The sequence below is a fragment of the Orycteropus afer genome, unplaced genomic scaffold (genome assembly GCF_000298275.1).
Source record: "Orycteropus afer afer isolate SDZICR_OR568_19922 unplaced genomic scaffold, OryAfe1.0 scaffold00250, whole genome shotgun sequence".
Taxonomy (NCBI): Eukaryota; Metazoa; Chordata; class Mammalia; order Tubulidentata; family Orycteropodidae; genus Orycteropus; species Orycteropus afer.
Window position 1 is genome coordinate 3,898,351 of NW_006921837.1, and position 15,391 is coordinate 3,913,741.

Below are 15,391 nucleotides of genomic sequence, written 5' to 3' on the forward strand. Positions count from 1 at the left end.
AGCCCCTTGTTGCAGCCACTGTGTCAGTCCATCTCATTGAGGGCCTTCCCCTTTTTCATCAACTGTCCATTTTACTAAGCATGACATCCTTCTCCAGGGAGTGGTCCCTTTTGACAACATGACCAAAGTAAGTGAGATGAAGTCTGGCCATTCTTCCAAGGAGCATTCCAGCTGCAGTTCTTCCAGGATAGATTTGTTAGTTCTTTTAGCAGTCCATGGTACTCTTGGTAGTCTTCGCTAGCACCACAACTCAAAAGCATCAACTCTTCTTTGTAGACTATTGTTACTACTGTCATTGCAGGGTTGCATACGCAATATTATTTACCTTTGTTGTCTGTAAATCTTGTGCTTCTCCCAATGTCTTCCTTTGCCTTAATCATTTTGTGCTGACCTCCTCCTTATTGTATATTGCCTTTCCAGTCACCCAAGTTAATATGCATCTATCCTTTAGTTACTGATTTACCCACCCTTCCCCTTTCACCCCTAGTAAACTTCAAAGAATGTTTCTTTCTGTGTGTAAACCTTTTCATGACTTTTTATAGTCGTGGTCTCATATAATATTTGTCTTTTTGTGATTGACTAACTTCACTCTGCATAATGTATTCCAGGTTCATTCATCTTATGAGGTGTTTTTCAAATTCATCGTTATTCTTTAACGTTGCGTAGTATTTCATTATGTGTATGTATCATAGTTTGCTGATCAACTCAGCTGTTGATGGCCATTTAGATTGTTTCCATCTTTTTGCCATTGTAAACAATGCTTTGATGAACACGGGTGTGCATATATCTATCCATATATATGCATATCTCTTAGTTCTCTAGGATATATACCTAGAAGTGGGATTGCTTGATCATATATTTCTATTTTCCATTTCAAAGGAAGAACCATACTGTTTTCCACAGTGGTTGCACTTTTTTACAGTCCCACTAGCAGTGTATGAAGGCTCTAGTCCCTCTACATCCTCACAGCATTTGTTGTTTTCTGGTTTTTTGAACTTTGCTAGTAATGCTTGGGTAAGATGTTATCTCAATGTTGTTTTGATGTGTATCCCTCTAATGGCTAACAATCGTGAGGATTTCTTCATGTGTTTGTTAGCTGCCTGAATGTCTTCTTTGGTGAAATGTCTGTTCATGTCTTTTGTCTACTTTTTAAATGAATTGTTTATCTTTTTGCTATTGAGGTGTTGGCGTTTCCTATACATTTTAGAGGTTAGTCCTTTGTCCAATATGTCATTGCTAAAAATGTTTTCCCAGTCTGTAGTTTCTCTTTTTAATCTTTTGGTGAAGTCTTTTGATGTGCAAACCAAAGCCAAAACCAAACTCACTGCTGTCAAGTTGTTTCTGACTCATAGCGACCCCTCCTTGGGTTTCTGATGTGGTAGATTGCCCAATCTTCCTTCCGAGGAGTGGCCTTCTGGTTAGCAGTCAAATGCCTTATGCACTACATCTAAGTGTTTCATTTTTAGGAGGTCTCAGTAACCTAGTTTGTTTTCTGCTGTTTGAACATTTTTTTTTAATGTTTAATAGCATATTATGCCATGTATTAGAGCCCCTAAGTTTGCCCATATTGATGATCTTTATAATTTTAGGTTTTGTGTTTAGATCTTCGATCCATCTTGAGTTAGTTTTGTGTATGGTGTGAAGTATGGATCCTGTTTCATTTTTCTGCAAATGGATATCCAGTTTTGCCAGCATCATTTATTAAAGAGACTATTTCTTCCCCATTTAATGAATTTTGGTCCTTTGTCAAAGATCAACAGTCCACAGGTGGATGGATTTACTTCTGGGTTCTCAATTCTGTTCCATTGGTCTATGTATCTATTGTTGTACCAATACCAGGCTATTTTTGACTACTGTGGCTGTATAGTAGATTTTGAGATCAGGGAGTGTGAGGCCTCCTGTTTTGTTCTCCTTTAGTGCTTTGCTTATCTGGGTCTCTTTCCATTTAAATTTGACAATAAGGTTTTACATATCTTTAAAGTATGATGATGGAATCTGGATCAGGATTGCGTTATATCTGTAGATCACTTTGGGTAGTATTGAAATTTTCACAAGTCAATGGTGGATTCTTCTCTGAGCAGCTAAGTAGTTGCCTTTGGGGTGTGGCCTGCTTCCAGTATATAAGGAGAAGCATTGGCACATTTGGATCCTGTGTTTGGCTGAGTCTTCATCTCAGTCTTCATCACTTGAACCAGTGGCCTTCTGTGTTGCTTGCTGATCTTGAGATTGTTCCTGGACTTGAACTAGTGATCTGCTGTGTTGCCTGCTGATCTTGTAATTGCACCATGTTCCTCATCGATCTCGTGTTCATCAGCCTCAGCAGCCAGCAGTTGCATGAGTCAGAAGAAGCCTTCAGCTCCAGTGGTCCTGGAACAGGAGGCAGAGCTGAAGTCCAAGGTCAGGGGGCCTTCACCTAGCTCCTAGAGCTGGCACTTTGAACTCTGACTTCTAGCCTCCTAAGCTATAAGAGAATAAATTCTTGTTTGTTAAAGTCATCCACTTCGGTATTTCTGTTATGGCAGCACTAGAGAACCAAGACAGGTGGCTATTATAAATGGTATTGTTTTCCTTTTCAGAGTTCTCTTTGTTAGTGTAGAGGAATCTGACTGAGTTTTGTATGTTGATCTTGTACTCTGCCACTTTGCTGAAGTCTTCTGTTAGTTCCAGCAATTTTCTTGTTGCATCTCTGGAATTTTCAATGTGTAGGATCATATCATCTGCAAATAGAGATAGTTTTCCTTTTTCTTTGCCAGTTGGGTGCCTTTTATTCCCTTTTCTTGCTTTATTGCCTGGGCTAAGTATTCCAATAAAATATTGAATAGGAGTGGTGATGAAGGACATTCTTGCCTGGTACCCTTTCTCAAGGGGAGTATTTTCAGTCTCTCTCTATTGAGAATAATGTTGGCCATTGTTTTGTGTATTTGCTTTTAATTATGTTGAGGATTTTCCTCTCTATTCCTATTTTTATCAAGAAGAGGTGTTGGATTTTGTCAAATGTCTTTTCTACATTGATTGACAGATCATATGGCTCTTTTTCTTTGTTTTACATATGTGGTCGGGTACATTGATTGTTTTTCTAGTGTCGAACCATCCTTGCATACGTGGTATGAATCCCACTTGGTCATGATGTATGCCTGTGAATGGTGCCTGTGAACGGATTTGAACTGCCAGTCTTTTGGTTAGTAGTAGATTGCTTAACCTTTTGTATCATCCAGGGACTCTGGATGTGCCTTGTTGCCTACTTTCACAATGGAAAAAACTGCTAAATTTCAGTCAAAAGTTAATGAAAATAAAGATGCCATTTTTTCCCCCCATCCATACTCATGGAAGCTCTGGTTTCTATTTGTATATTCTGTGGGGGTCAGAGGATCAGGGTTAAGAAGCTCTGTTCTTTGGGAGCTTTAACTGAGGTCTGTTGCCTTCTGGCCACATGGTCCTAGTTGGAGACTCTCTCCTGTTGGTCTGGGTGCTGTTGAGCCAACAAAGCTGGGAGACCTGTTAGTGTATATTGCCTGAGCAGATGTTCTGTATCTAGACCCTGGGGAACAGGAGGGGAACTCCTGCCTCAAGACATCATGGCCCCCAGACAAGTGAAGGGTGGCTGTGGGAAGGAGGGCAGGACTGGGAGGTATTGATCATCTCCTTAGGAGGAGGAACTGAGGAGTCTCTCCCCACCTCATGTACCCCCATAAGAAGCTTTTCTCCCCATGATTGGCCAAAAATTGTTATCTGGCTTCTTGACAGGCTCTGGTTCTGGCTGGCTTGGGGATGGTGTCAGGGAAGCTCTAAGCCCCAGGAGATTCCAAAGGGAGAGGAGATATGTCAAAGGTGATTCCCTGGGCTCCAGACTTCACTCCAGGGATTAGAGTCCTAGCATCCTGAGTGGTTCTAGAAGGCCTGGTGAGGACCCTGGAGAGGAAGAGATGCTAGTTTAGCAGCTACTGGTGGGTCCTAAAACTCCTGTGTGCAAGAAAATGTACTTTATATTCCATTACCTAAGTTGTCCCTGATTCTAAGCCATTGCTCTGCTACAGCCATTTTCTAGGATTATTGTCTTTTTTGGGGGTGTGGAGTGGGGAGGGGTTGAGTCAAAGATCTTGGGGCTGATGTAGGTCCAGGTATTGAGGAGTTCCTATTTTGGTCTGGTTCTGAGGTTCTTGATTGCTTCTTTGTTATGCCTATGGGGCCAGGAAACTGCCTGAGCTTTAGGATTATGCCTGGGGAACCAGTTCTCTGGGAGATAGGCAAAAGCTATTCTGCAAATTAACTCCACATGATCTTTCCCTCCCTGAGCTCTTTCTACCTCTCTGGGGCTCCATCTAAGGAGCTCTGGTGGTGTAGTGGGTAAGGCATTTGACTTCCTGACCAGAACCAGGTCACCAGCTGCTCCACAGGAGGAAGATGATGCAATCTACTTCCATAAAGATTTACAGCCTTGCAGACACAATGAGGGTCACTATGAGTTGGAATTGACTTGATGGCAGTGGTTTTGGTTTTGGGGAGCTCTATCTGAGGAGCTGGTGCTGGCCACCTTGCTCTCAAGTTCTATAATTTTTTTTTTTTTTTTTTGCTGTTAACACTTCCTGATCACTCTTGAAACTTTCCTCAGTGGCACCTGGCATTATTGTCCACAAGCCAGGATGACACAGTCATTTCTTTGCTTTTTATTCTGTTGCGTCTGCTAGATTCCTCTAGAAACAGACCCATAGACCAGAATTTGAGCACAAGTAATTTATTTGGATGGTGATTCTGGGAAACACTGTCAAGGAAGTGAGGAAATGAGACAAGAAAGGGAAGGGAGGTAATACAGTTTACCATTGTGGGCAATTGGGGATCAATCCCAATGGGGACCTCTGGGAGACTGTAGAACACATCTCAGAGTTTTCTCATCTGTAGGTAAATCTGGGATGCTAGGGTATTGATCCATCACTCCCCTCTGTCATGGGTTGAGGACTGCTTCCAGAGATGATAACTCCCAGCACTTCTAGCCCACTCCATGAATTGTCCTGCATGTGGGAGGTGACTATACAAGGACGTGAATACCATGAGGTGAAAAATCTTGAACTGCTGGCCAAATTATCTCACCACCAGAACCACCAGTTCTGTTAAAAACAAAACAAAACAAAACAAAAACAGACTAGCCATTGGACAGGTAATTGCAGATGCTTGCAATAAAAAGATTCATGTTATTTGGGGTGGGGAGCAGTAAGTGTTAAGAAGAAACAAAGGTATAGCATTCTCCTTTTCAACCCCCTTTCCTGCTTAATGAATACATGGTCCATAGGTTGTTTGAGGAGAATAAGAATGTCTGCTAATTTGTTAAAAATCTCTCCCTGTGCACTGGCTTCCTGCAGGGCTACTCCTCCTCACAAGCACATGCTCTTGTGCCTGTTTTGGGGGATCACTGAGTAGAGCTCTGTAGCTTGCATGGGGACAGTGCAGTGATGAGCCACAGGTCCTAGGTGTCTCAGTCAAGGAAGAAAAAGAACATGCAGATATTATTGTTTGAGACATAATGTTGTTAATGCACCAGAAGGTGGCAAGGGTGTCAGGAAATGGCATCTCTGTTGGGATTCATGAAGGCATTGTGGAGACTGGCCTGTGAAAGTGGGATTTGCAGGATGGTGGAGCTGTGTTGGCATGGTGGTTAAAGCATTTGGCTGCCAACCAAAAGGTCAGCGGTTCAAACCCACCAGCTACTCTGTGAGAGAAAGATGAGGCAGTTGGCTTCTGTAATGATTTACAGTTTATGGGGGCAGTTCTACTCTGTCCTATAGGGTCACTATGATTGGGAAATGACTTGATGGCAGTGGGTTTGGTTTGGTTTGGAGAATAGTAAGGAGTCCCTGGGACTTGTAATAAAAAGGGAGGCACAAATAGTCAAGTGTTTGACTACTAACCTAAAGGTTAGTTGTTCCAACCTACTTAGAGGTGCCTCAGAAGTAAGGCCTGGAGACATACTGCTGAGAGCTCATAGCTTTGAAAACCCTATAGAGCACAGTTCTGCTCTGCACACGTGGGGTCACCATGAATTGGGATTGACTTGAAGGCAGCTGGTTTGGTTTGTTTTTAGGTGGAGGAGAGTAAGAACATCCCTAGAAACAGGCACAGAAAAAGCAAAGGAGCTGGCTGGAGAGCCCTGGTATAGGACAGGACTGTAAGGACATAGGTGCAACCAGGACCAGGCGAGGAGACTTAAGAGAAAAGCAAGTTGGAGCTCCAGCTCCACTTAGCTGAGCCTTTGGGCATTTCCTCCTGTGGGGGCCACCTGGAAAACCTGTTCAGCCACCAGTGCACTTCCTGGATACAGGGAAGTTCAATTTAGAAGTGACAGCGGCCAGACCCTCTAGCTGGAACCCACCACCCTCGTTAGCTAGCATGGGATCATCTGTTTTGAGGCTCAGAGCCCTAAATGTCTTAGAGGTTTGTAAATCTCCAGATTTAAAAAACTAATTGCAGCATTTGTCCTAAACCTGGCTCATCCCAGTCAATGTCTGGTTTTGTTTTATTTCTAGTGGGGGCTACAGAAGCTGCAGAGATGGGCTCAGTGGGACCCTGGGCAAGCTTGAGCCTCATGGAGTGGTGGGTGCTATGCTTGGCAGGGCAGGGGTTTGAATTCTGTGGTGGTTTTGGTTGTGCCTGTGTGGGCTCTGTGTACCTGGTAGTAATATTAGCCTGAGTTCACTTCCCAGGACACCTTGAAGGAGGAAGGGATGAATGGTGAGGGCACTGACCAACTGAAGAGGAATTGGCTAGGGTGGGGATTGGGAACCAGGAACTCAGTTTTCCTCAACCCCAGTGCATTGGAGGAGGAGGAGGAGGAACAGGATTCATGCCCCAGTAGCTTACTTCAACCTAGCCCTGACCTCTCAGATGTCTGCTAGCATAGGGCTTTTTTTTTTTTTTTCTTTATTAGCATCTCAGCTCTACCCCTTTGTCCTCCTCTCCTTGCAATCCATCCCCAGTGACTGGCTCTTGCTTTTCCCTTGATTCCTCCATTCCCTGCCAAGCTCCCATATCCTCCAAGTCTCCCCAGAGCCTGGCTCACTACTCTGCTCACTCTTTGTGGAAGAGGATTTTCCAAAACACAGCAGATTGTGTCACTCATCCATCCCACTTCCTTTAAGGGCTCGCATTGCCTGAAGAGTACAGTTCCTCAAACTGGACATCTGGCCTCTTCAGTTCTGAGTGGTACAGCAGAGCACTTTAAAATGGGGGCAATACATTTAGGCTTCTTGGCTTAAGTTCCACCTTTATCGCTTATCAACTGTGTGCTTAGTTTCTCTGCACCACAATGTCTTCATCTGTAAAATGGGGCTAATAATAGTCCCCAAATTCCAGAATTTTGAGAATTAAGTAAGTGAGTACATGTAAAGCACTTACTGCAGCGCCTGGAATACAGTTGAAAACCAAACCAAACTCACTGCCACTGAGTTGGTTCTGACTCATAGTGACCCCCACAGGGTTTCCAAGGTTGCAAGTCTTTACAGAAGCAGGCTGCCTCATTTTTCTCCTGCAGAGAGACTGGTGGGTTTGAACCACCAATTATTTGGTTAGCAGACCAATGCCTTAACCACAGGGCCACCAGAGCTCCTTTGGAATATACTTAGTGCCTAGTAAAAGTATAACAAAGAAAACCCATTCCCAAATGAGATTACAACTATAGACATAGAGGGTAGGATTTATGACACATATTTTTTGGGACACACTTCAATTCATATCATCTGTTCAATGGTCCATGTCCATATCCAAGGTCCAAGTCCAAGTTGTTCCAAGCTGAAGGTCAGATCTAATGTGAGTTCAAAGATCTAATGTGAGTTCAAATGTCCAAGACCCAGGTCCAAAATCCATATCCAGATCTAAAGCCCAGAAATAAGGTCTAGGTGCAATGTCTAGTACTAGTGCCAAAGTTTAGGTCTTAAGTCCACTTCCAAAATCCAGTTCCATGGTCCAAGTCTAGAGCAAAGTTCCATCCCTAAAGTCAGATCCAGGTGTAGTTCAAAGCAAGGTCCAAAGTCCAGGTAAAAGATCCATATCCAGGTGTGAGGTTTAGATCTATGATCCACTTGCAAAGTCCAGGCCCACAGTTAGGTCCAAAGACCTGGGAAAATCCTAGTCTAGTTGAAAGTCGAAAGTTCAGGTCTAAATTTCAAGTCCAGGTCCAACATTCAGGTCTTATACCAAAGTGAGGTTTAAGTTTTTGGAAAAATCCAGGCATATTTTGAAGTCCAAGGTTGAGATTCAAAGTCCGGGACAAATTTCATTGTCCAAGTTACAATTAAAGGTCCAGCTCCAAGGTTCAGTTTTGATATCACAGTCTGATTTCTGGGTCACAGATCCATAGTTTACCTTCAGAGCCCAGGTCTAAGGTCTATGTTTAGGTCCAAGTCTGTGAATCAAAGAGCAGGACCAAATTTCATGTCCTAGTTTTATAGACTCATGCCAAAGTCAAAATCTGGATCCAGGTCTATGTCCAAGGTCCAGGTCCTAGGTCTGGCCCAAATCCAGGTCCCAGATCAAGGTCAAATATCCAGGCCCAATGATGAGATCCAGGTTTCAGGTCCAAATTTCTCCCTGACATCTAAACCTTGATTTTTCCCCTTCTGTATCTACAATCACTGTCTTGTGATCTCATCCAGACTTAAGGTATCAAACACTATCTATATATACTTAAACCAAAAAACAAAACAAAACAACCAAAAACCTAAATCCAAACCAAACTCACTGCCACCAAGTTGATTCCAAGTCATAGTGACCCCCATTGGGTTTTCGAGGCTCTAAATCTTTACAGAAGTAGATTACCTCATCTTCCTTTCATGGAGCAGCTGGTGGGTTTGAACCACAGACCTTCTGGTTAGTAGCTAAGGGCTTTATCCACTATGCCACCAGAGATCCTTATCTGTGTATACTTATGACTCCCCAATGTATATCCACAGCCAGACTCTTCCATAATCTCCAAAAATGTCTCAGTTGCAATTGTGAAGTTCCACTGGGTAGATATTGTGAATCTCTCTATTGTAGGGTAAGGTATTCTCTTTAGTTATGCCTTGTTTCTGCTCATTACAAGGGTCTATCTTTTCTACTGAGGAGCTCTCTGGGTGGTGCAGTGGTTAAGGCATTTGGCTGCTAACCAAAAGATCAGTGATTCTAACCCATCAGCTGTTTCATGGGTGAAAGATGAGGCAGTCTGCTTCTGTAAAGATTTACAGTCTTGGAAACCCTATGGAGCAGTTCTACTCTGTCTTATAGGGTCACTCTGACTTAGAATTGACTTGATGGCAGTGTTTTTTTTTTTGTCTTTTCTATTATCCTTCGTGGCTAATCTGGGGTCTGGGAATATATTCTCCTTGGGGGTTGCATAGATTCCTCAGCCCACTTCTTATTAAGGACATTTTGGGGAGCAACATTCAATGTTTTGGGTTTTGTGCAGGCCAGTATCATTTCTTTAGCAAAACTTATGTAACTTAGTAGACTTATTGTCTATTTGATTCCAGTTGCTTCCATTTGCCTGTAACCACAAACATAATTCTTCCTGAGCCTAGTTCTCAGATTTGCCACATTTCTTTGCTTTTTTTACTCTCTTTTCTTCCTCTCTGTCTTATTCTGAAGAGGGCTACTTGAGGTCATCACGCTTCTGTCAGAAAGCTCTACTTTGCCAAAAGTCTGAGTTTTAGTGGGTTCTTGTACTAAAAGACTATCTCAGTTTAATCATCTGGTAATAATAAAGATCTCCAAGAAGTTAACCTTATCAGTAATGTGAGACTTTTTTAGTAGTGTCCCTCTAAAATTTTTGTCCACCTGGAACTTCAGGATATGACCTTAATTGAAAATAAGGTCTTTGCAGATGTAGTTAGTTAAGATGAGGCCATACTGGATTAGGGTGGGGCCCTAAATTTAGTGACTGTGTCTTTAAAGAAGAGGAGAGGACACACAGATAGACAGATACACACAAAGGGAGGAAGGCCATGTGGAGAGGAAGCAGAATTGGAGAACTGCAGCTACAGGCCAAGGAACACCAAGGATTGCCAGCAACCCCAGAAGCTGGAAAAGGCAACCAAGTATTCTTCCCTAGAGCCGTCAGAGGGAGCCTCGCCCTACTCATACCTCGATTCCCAATTCTAGCCTCCAAAACTACGAGAGAATAAATTTTTGTTGTTTTATGCCACCCAGTTTGTGATAATTGTTATGATAGTCCTAGGAAACTAAAGCAGACCCCAACTTTCGGAATTCTTTCTACTCTGTTCTATTTCTGATGGCAAATGATTTCTTGAGTGCTTCTTTTTCTTGTAATATCTTGCCAATGCAGTCAACAACAACTGATAGGACTATTTTGTTTTCCAACCTTCCCCTGGAGCTATAAAAGGAAACATGATAGGCACATGATCTACCTGCCAAATTATTGCAGGTTGTAATTTTCTAAATGTTTTTCCATTGTAACACTTGATGTGCTATCTTTCCAGCCTTCTGTATCAATTTCCTTGCCACCCACTGCCTGACTATTAAACTATTTCTTAGTTTTTTGCTACAGCAGCAACTCTTTCTGGTACTTATTTTCTGCATTAGTCAGGATAGAATGTGGGTAAAAAACAACGCCAAAATCTCAGTGATTTAACAAAGCATAAGGCTAAGGCATATTGGGGTGGGGAGCATGGGGGACTCTGCTACACAGTCACTCAAGAGCCCAGGCTAACAGGCAACACCATATTGGAGCTGTTGCAACTGGGACTGGTAGCCCCTGGCTAGAGAAAGAGAGACTGAAGAATTGTGCATGGTGAATTCAGCCTCAGTCCAGGAGTGTTACCTGTCATTTCTGCTCACATTTCATTGGTCAGAACTAGTCATATGACCTCAAAATAATTGCAAGAAGGCTGAGATGTGTGGTTTTCTGTAGACATTGTCTACCTAGTTGCATCTGCCATTGTTGTTCAGTCCAATCTCAATGCAGGGGCTAAACTCATCCTATGAAAATGAAAACTGATAAACATCATGCCTCTGCTCACAATCCTCTCATGTCTTCCCATTTCATTTAGAGGAAAAATTAAAGTGCTTAAAACATCAGTGAAACTCCTACCTGATTTGGCTCCACAGTTCCCTTTCATCTCATCTCCTATTATTCTCCTCCTCCATCCCTCTACTCCACTTGTACTGATCTCCTCCTGATTCCTCAAACATTCTAGGTACTCCTTCCCCTCAGGGAATAGCTCCCCAGTGAGTCTTCTAATGTCCTGATGGTGTCTTTTGCTTTTCAGTGACTAATATTGTTGTTGTTGTTTGCCATCGAGTCGGACCCAACTCATAGTGACCCCTCCTTGGGTTTCCGACGTGACATCACTACGGAAGTAGATTGCCCAACCTTCCTTCTGAGGAGTGTCTGGTGGGTTTGAACCATCAGCCTTCTGGTTAGCAGTCAAGTGCCTTAGGCACTATGCTACCAGAGCTCCTGTAAGTAACTAATATAGTACCTGTTTATTATTTCCACCTCCCTAGAATATGAGCTGCAGGATGGCAGGTTTTTATTTTATTTTTTATTATTTTTTTGGTGTGTGTCTTATTATTAATTTTTTTTTTTTTTATTGCTATATGCCCAATAGAGTCCTTGGGTGGTGCAGATGGTCAATGTGCTTGGCTAGTAATTGAAAGGTCAGAGATTCAAGTCTACCCAGAGGCACCTGGGAAGAAAAGCCTGGTAATCTATTTTCAAAAAATCAGCCATTGAAAACTTATGGAGCATAATTCTACTCTGACACACATGAGTTTGCCAGGCATTGGAAATGACTCAAAGGCAGCTGGTATATATCCCCAATGCCTGGCACATAGTAAGTACCTTATAAATATTTAGTCAATGAATGAACAGATCTAAGTTTTTCTGGTTGATACCAAACATTTGAAAATATGTAGCTGACCACAGAGCAGAGTGTCTTTGAGCAGGAGACTTGCTGGAGAAGTGGGGTGCACCTACTGGCAGAGCTAAAAGAGCTTTATAATACTTGCCTGAGCAAGGCAGAGGCCAGGCTGAGAGGCCAAAGGCCAAAGAGAGGTGTGCCTGGGTCATGGCCAAGGGAAGGCTGTCCTGATGGAAGAATTGTATCCTAAGTGTATTCCTGAGTCTGAATTATAACCTGTTTCCCAAATAAGCCTCATAATCATGGGGAAAAAAAATGTAGTTGAGTTTAAAGGAAAAAAAAAATCTCTAGGTCCCAGAACCCATAGTGACGAGTTGGAGTTGAAGCTGTGTGATTCCCTGGCAGATGGTGGATGGAAGTGGATCCAGAACATGGAGGGCTTTGTATTGCTCATTAAGGAATGTCCTCCATATTTTCCCGCCCAAGAGGGGGAATTGTAAAAGAAAAGCCAAATGAGGACAAAAATTATAAACAGGCTTTCATGTCAGTGCCCCCACCCAAATCTGACCTCCATGGTGATACCCCATGCTTCAAGTCCTTCTGAACAACATCTTCCCCATCAGAATTCACCTGTCCTATGTCCATCCCCTTAACCCTTCTGTCTTCTTGCCAAGCGCTGGCTAATCTGATAAACTACTAACACATTGATATATTAGTGACACTAACAAACCTTCTAAGCATTGATTTCAAAGTGCCTTTTCCTGAAGGAGGAGCCCTCGTGGCGCAGTAGTGAAAGCACTGAATTGCCAACCAAAAGGTTGGTGGTTTGAACCTACCAGCCCCTCCATGGGAAAAAGCTATTCTGTAAAGATTTACAGCCTTGGAAACCCTATGAGGCAGTTCTACTCTGTCCTACAGGGTCACTATGAGTTGGAATCGACTTGACAGCAGTGGGGTTTCCTGAAGGAGAGACTTTAATCGTAGAGATACCAAGCCCTCTAGGGACAATGTTGCCAGGGAGGCTTTAGGAACTTGTTGCATCTCATTGGTCAGGTGGCCCTGTGATGGTCCCCATTCTGAGAATCTGCATGTCTGTAGTAGGAACAGCCATGGGCTATGTGGCAGCACTACCACCAGGGGGCAGTGATACCATGTTCCCAACGCTTCTAGCAACTCACTAAGCCCCTTCAGTTTACTTGCTACAAATCAAAACCAAAAAAAAAACAAACTCACTGCCATCGAGTCGGAGCTAACTCATAGCGATACCTCCTTGGGTTTCTGAGGCGGTATCACTATGGAAGTAGATTGCCCAACCTTCCTTCTGAGGAGTGGCTGGTGGGTTTGAACCGCCAGCCTTTTGGTTAGCAGTCAAGTGCCTTAGGCACTATGCTACCAGATATTAATGATATTGTTTGATAATTTCTACATTCTCTTGGGTCACCTTTCTTTGAAATGAGCAGAAGAAATATTGATCTCCTCCAGTCAATTGGCCAGATAGCTGTCTTCCAAATTTCTTGGTATAAAGGAGTAAATGCCTCCAGTGCTGCAGCCACTGGAATACCTCAGTGGGTATTCCATCAATTCCTAACCAAAAAAACCAAACTCATTGCTGTCGAGTTGAACCCGACTCATAGCGACCCCTCCTTGGGTTTCCAAGGTCATATCACTATGGAAGTAGATTGCCCAACCTTCCTTCTGAGGAGTGGCTGGTGGGTTTGAACCACCAGCCTTCTGGTTAGCAGTCAAATGCCTTAGACAATATGCCACTGTTGTTGTTGTTGTTATTTGCCGTCAGCCCTGACTCATATGCCACTAGAGGGGGTATAAGGAGCAGCCCTGGCTTTGGAGCCACCAGAGAGATGAGAATCTCTGCTTTGCCACTTAGCTGCCCTGTGTTTGGGCAAGGGGCTACATTTGTGCCTCAGTTTTCTTGCCTGCACAATAGTAGTCTCATCACTGTTGAAGTTTCAGAGTCAGAACTTCTCGTGTCACTGCAGCAGCTTTCAAGATAAGCCCAAATCTCCCAGCATCCTAATTTACTGAAGCCTTGCCGTATTTCAGGCCTTCTCTAAGATCTTAATATATATCAACTCCTTTACGTCTCAAAAAAATCTATGATGCATATCCTATTAGCCTTATTTTCCAGAGGAGGAAATCAAAGCACAAAAAGTTTCAGTAACTTGCCCAAGGTCACACAGCTAATATAAGACAACTTGGCATTTGAACCCTGGCAAGCTAGCTTCAGAGACCCTCTTGCCTAAGTACTAGTCTAGACCATCTTTAACACTAATGTGTGCTACAGTCCACTCCCATGTTCTTGCCATAAGCCGTACCCATGGCAGACTAAGTGCTTTCTAAGAGGAGAATCATGCTTCTTAATTTCTTTATCAGGCCACCCCAAATCTATGCCAGCTTTCTAGAGTTCATGACCCATGAGCCCAAGACTCCATTGGGAGAATCATTTTAGAGGTCGATGGCTTTTGCATCCACATCTTCTGACATCCTTGCAAATTACTTCCATTCCATATGAGAGAGGTCGATACAATGTGACTGTGTAGAGTATGTTGGGAATTGGTGAGGGAGGCATTTCATTGCTGGCTCTCTTTTCTTGGGCGTTACGCCTCATTGGTGCCTAACCTGAGTGTCTAAAACTCATCTACTCCTCCTCCTTCAAGGGCAGTGGTGGTTTAGTGGCAGAGGCTTTACCTTCCATGTAAGGAGCTCTGGTGGCATAGTGTTTGACTGCTAACTAGAAAGTCCAGCAGTTCAAACCTACCAGCTGCTTCATGGAAGGATGATGGACCGATCTACTTCCATAAAGATTTACAGGCATGGAAACTCAATGGGGGTCACTGTGAGTCAGGATCAACCGGATGGCAGTGAGTTTGGTTTTTGGTTTTATGTAAGAGACTTGGGTTCAATTTCCAGTTAGTGTGCCTCATGCTCAGCCACTGCCCATCTCTCAGTGGAGACTTCCATGGTGCTATGATATTGAATAGGTTACAGCAAGCTTGCAGACTAAGGCAGACTAGGAAGAAAGGCCTGGCAGTCTACTTCCAAAACTCAGCCAATGAAAACCCTATGGGTCACAATGACCGTATCCTACTGTGCATGGGGTTATCACAAGTCAGGGGCTGACTTGACGGCAGTTAACACAGTTCCCTTTTTCACATCTTTATGGGTCCCTCCAATGCTGGGAGGCCAGTGCTAAAGTAAAGGATGGCAGGAGACCCTTGAGATGCTTCTGTGCCAGGCTTGCCATCTCACAGTCCTGGGAAGGCTTTTGTCCAATGCTGACTTCACACCATAGAGTCTGGCCTGTTGTAGTGACCTGTGACACTGGAATTCCTGTTTAGAATCCTTGTGCCCTGCAGAAAAACCTCCTCCATAGCTTCCCAGGCTGGAGCTACATGTGGTGGTCTTGCCGCTGGCTAATCTGATAAACTACTAACACATTGATATATTAGTGACACTAACAAACCTTCCAAGCATTGATTTCAAAGTGCCTTTTCCTGAAGGAGGAGCCCTCGTGGCGCAGTAGTGAAAGC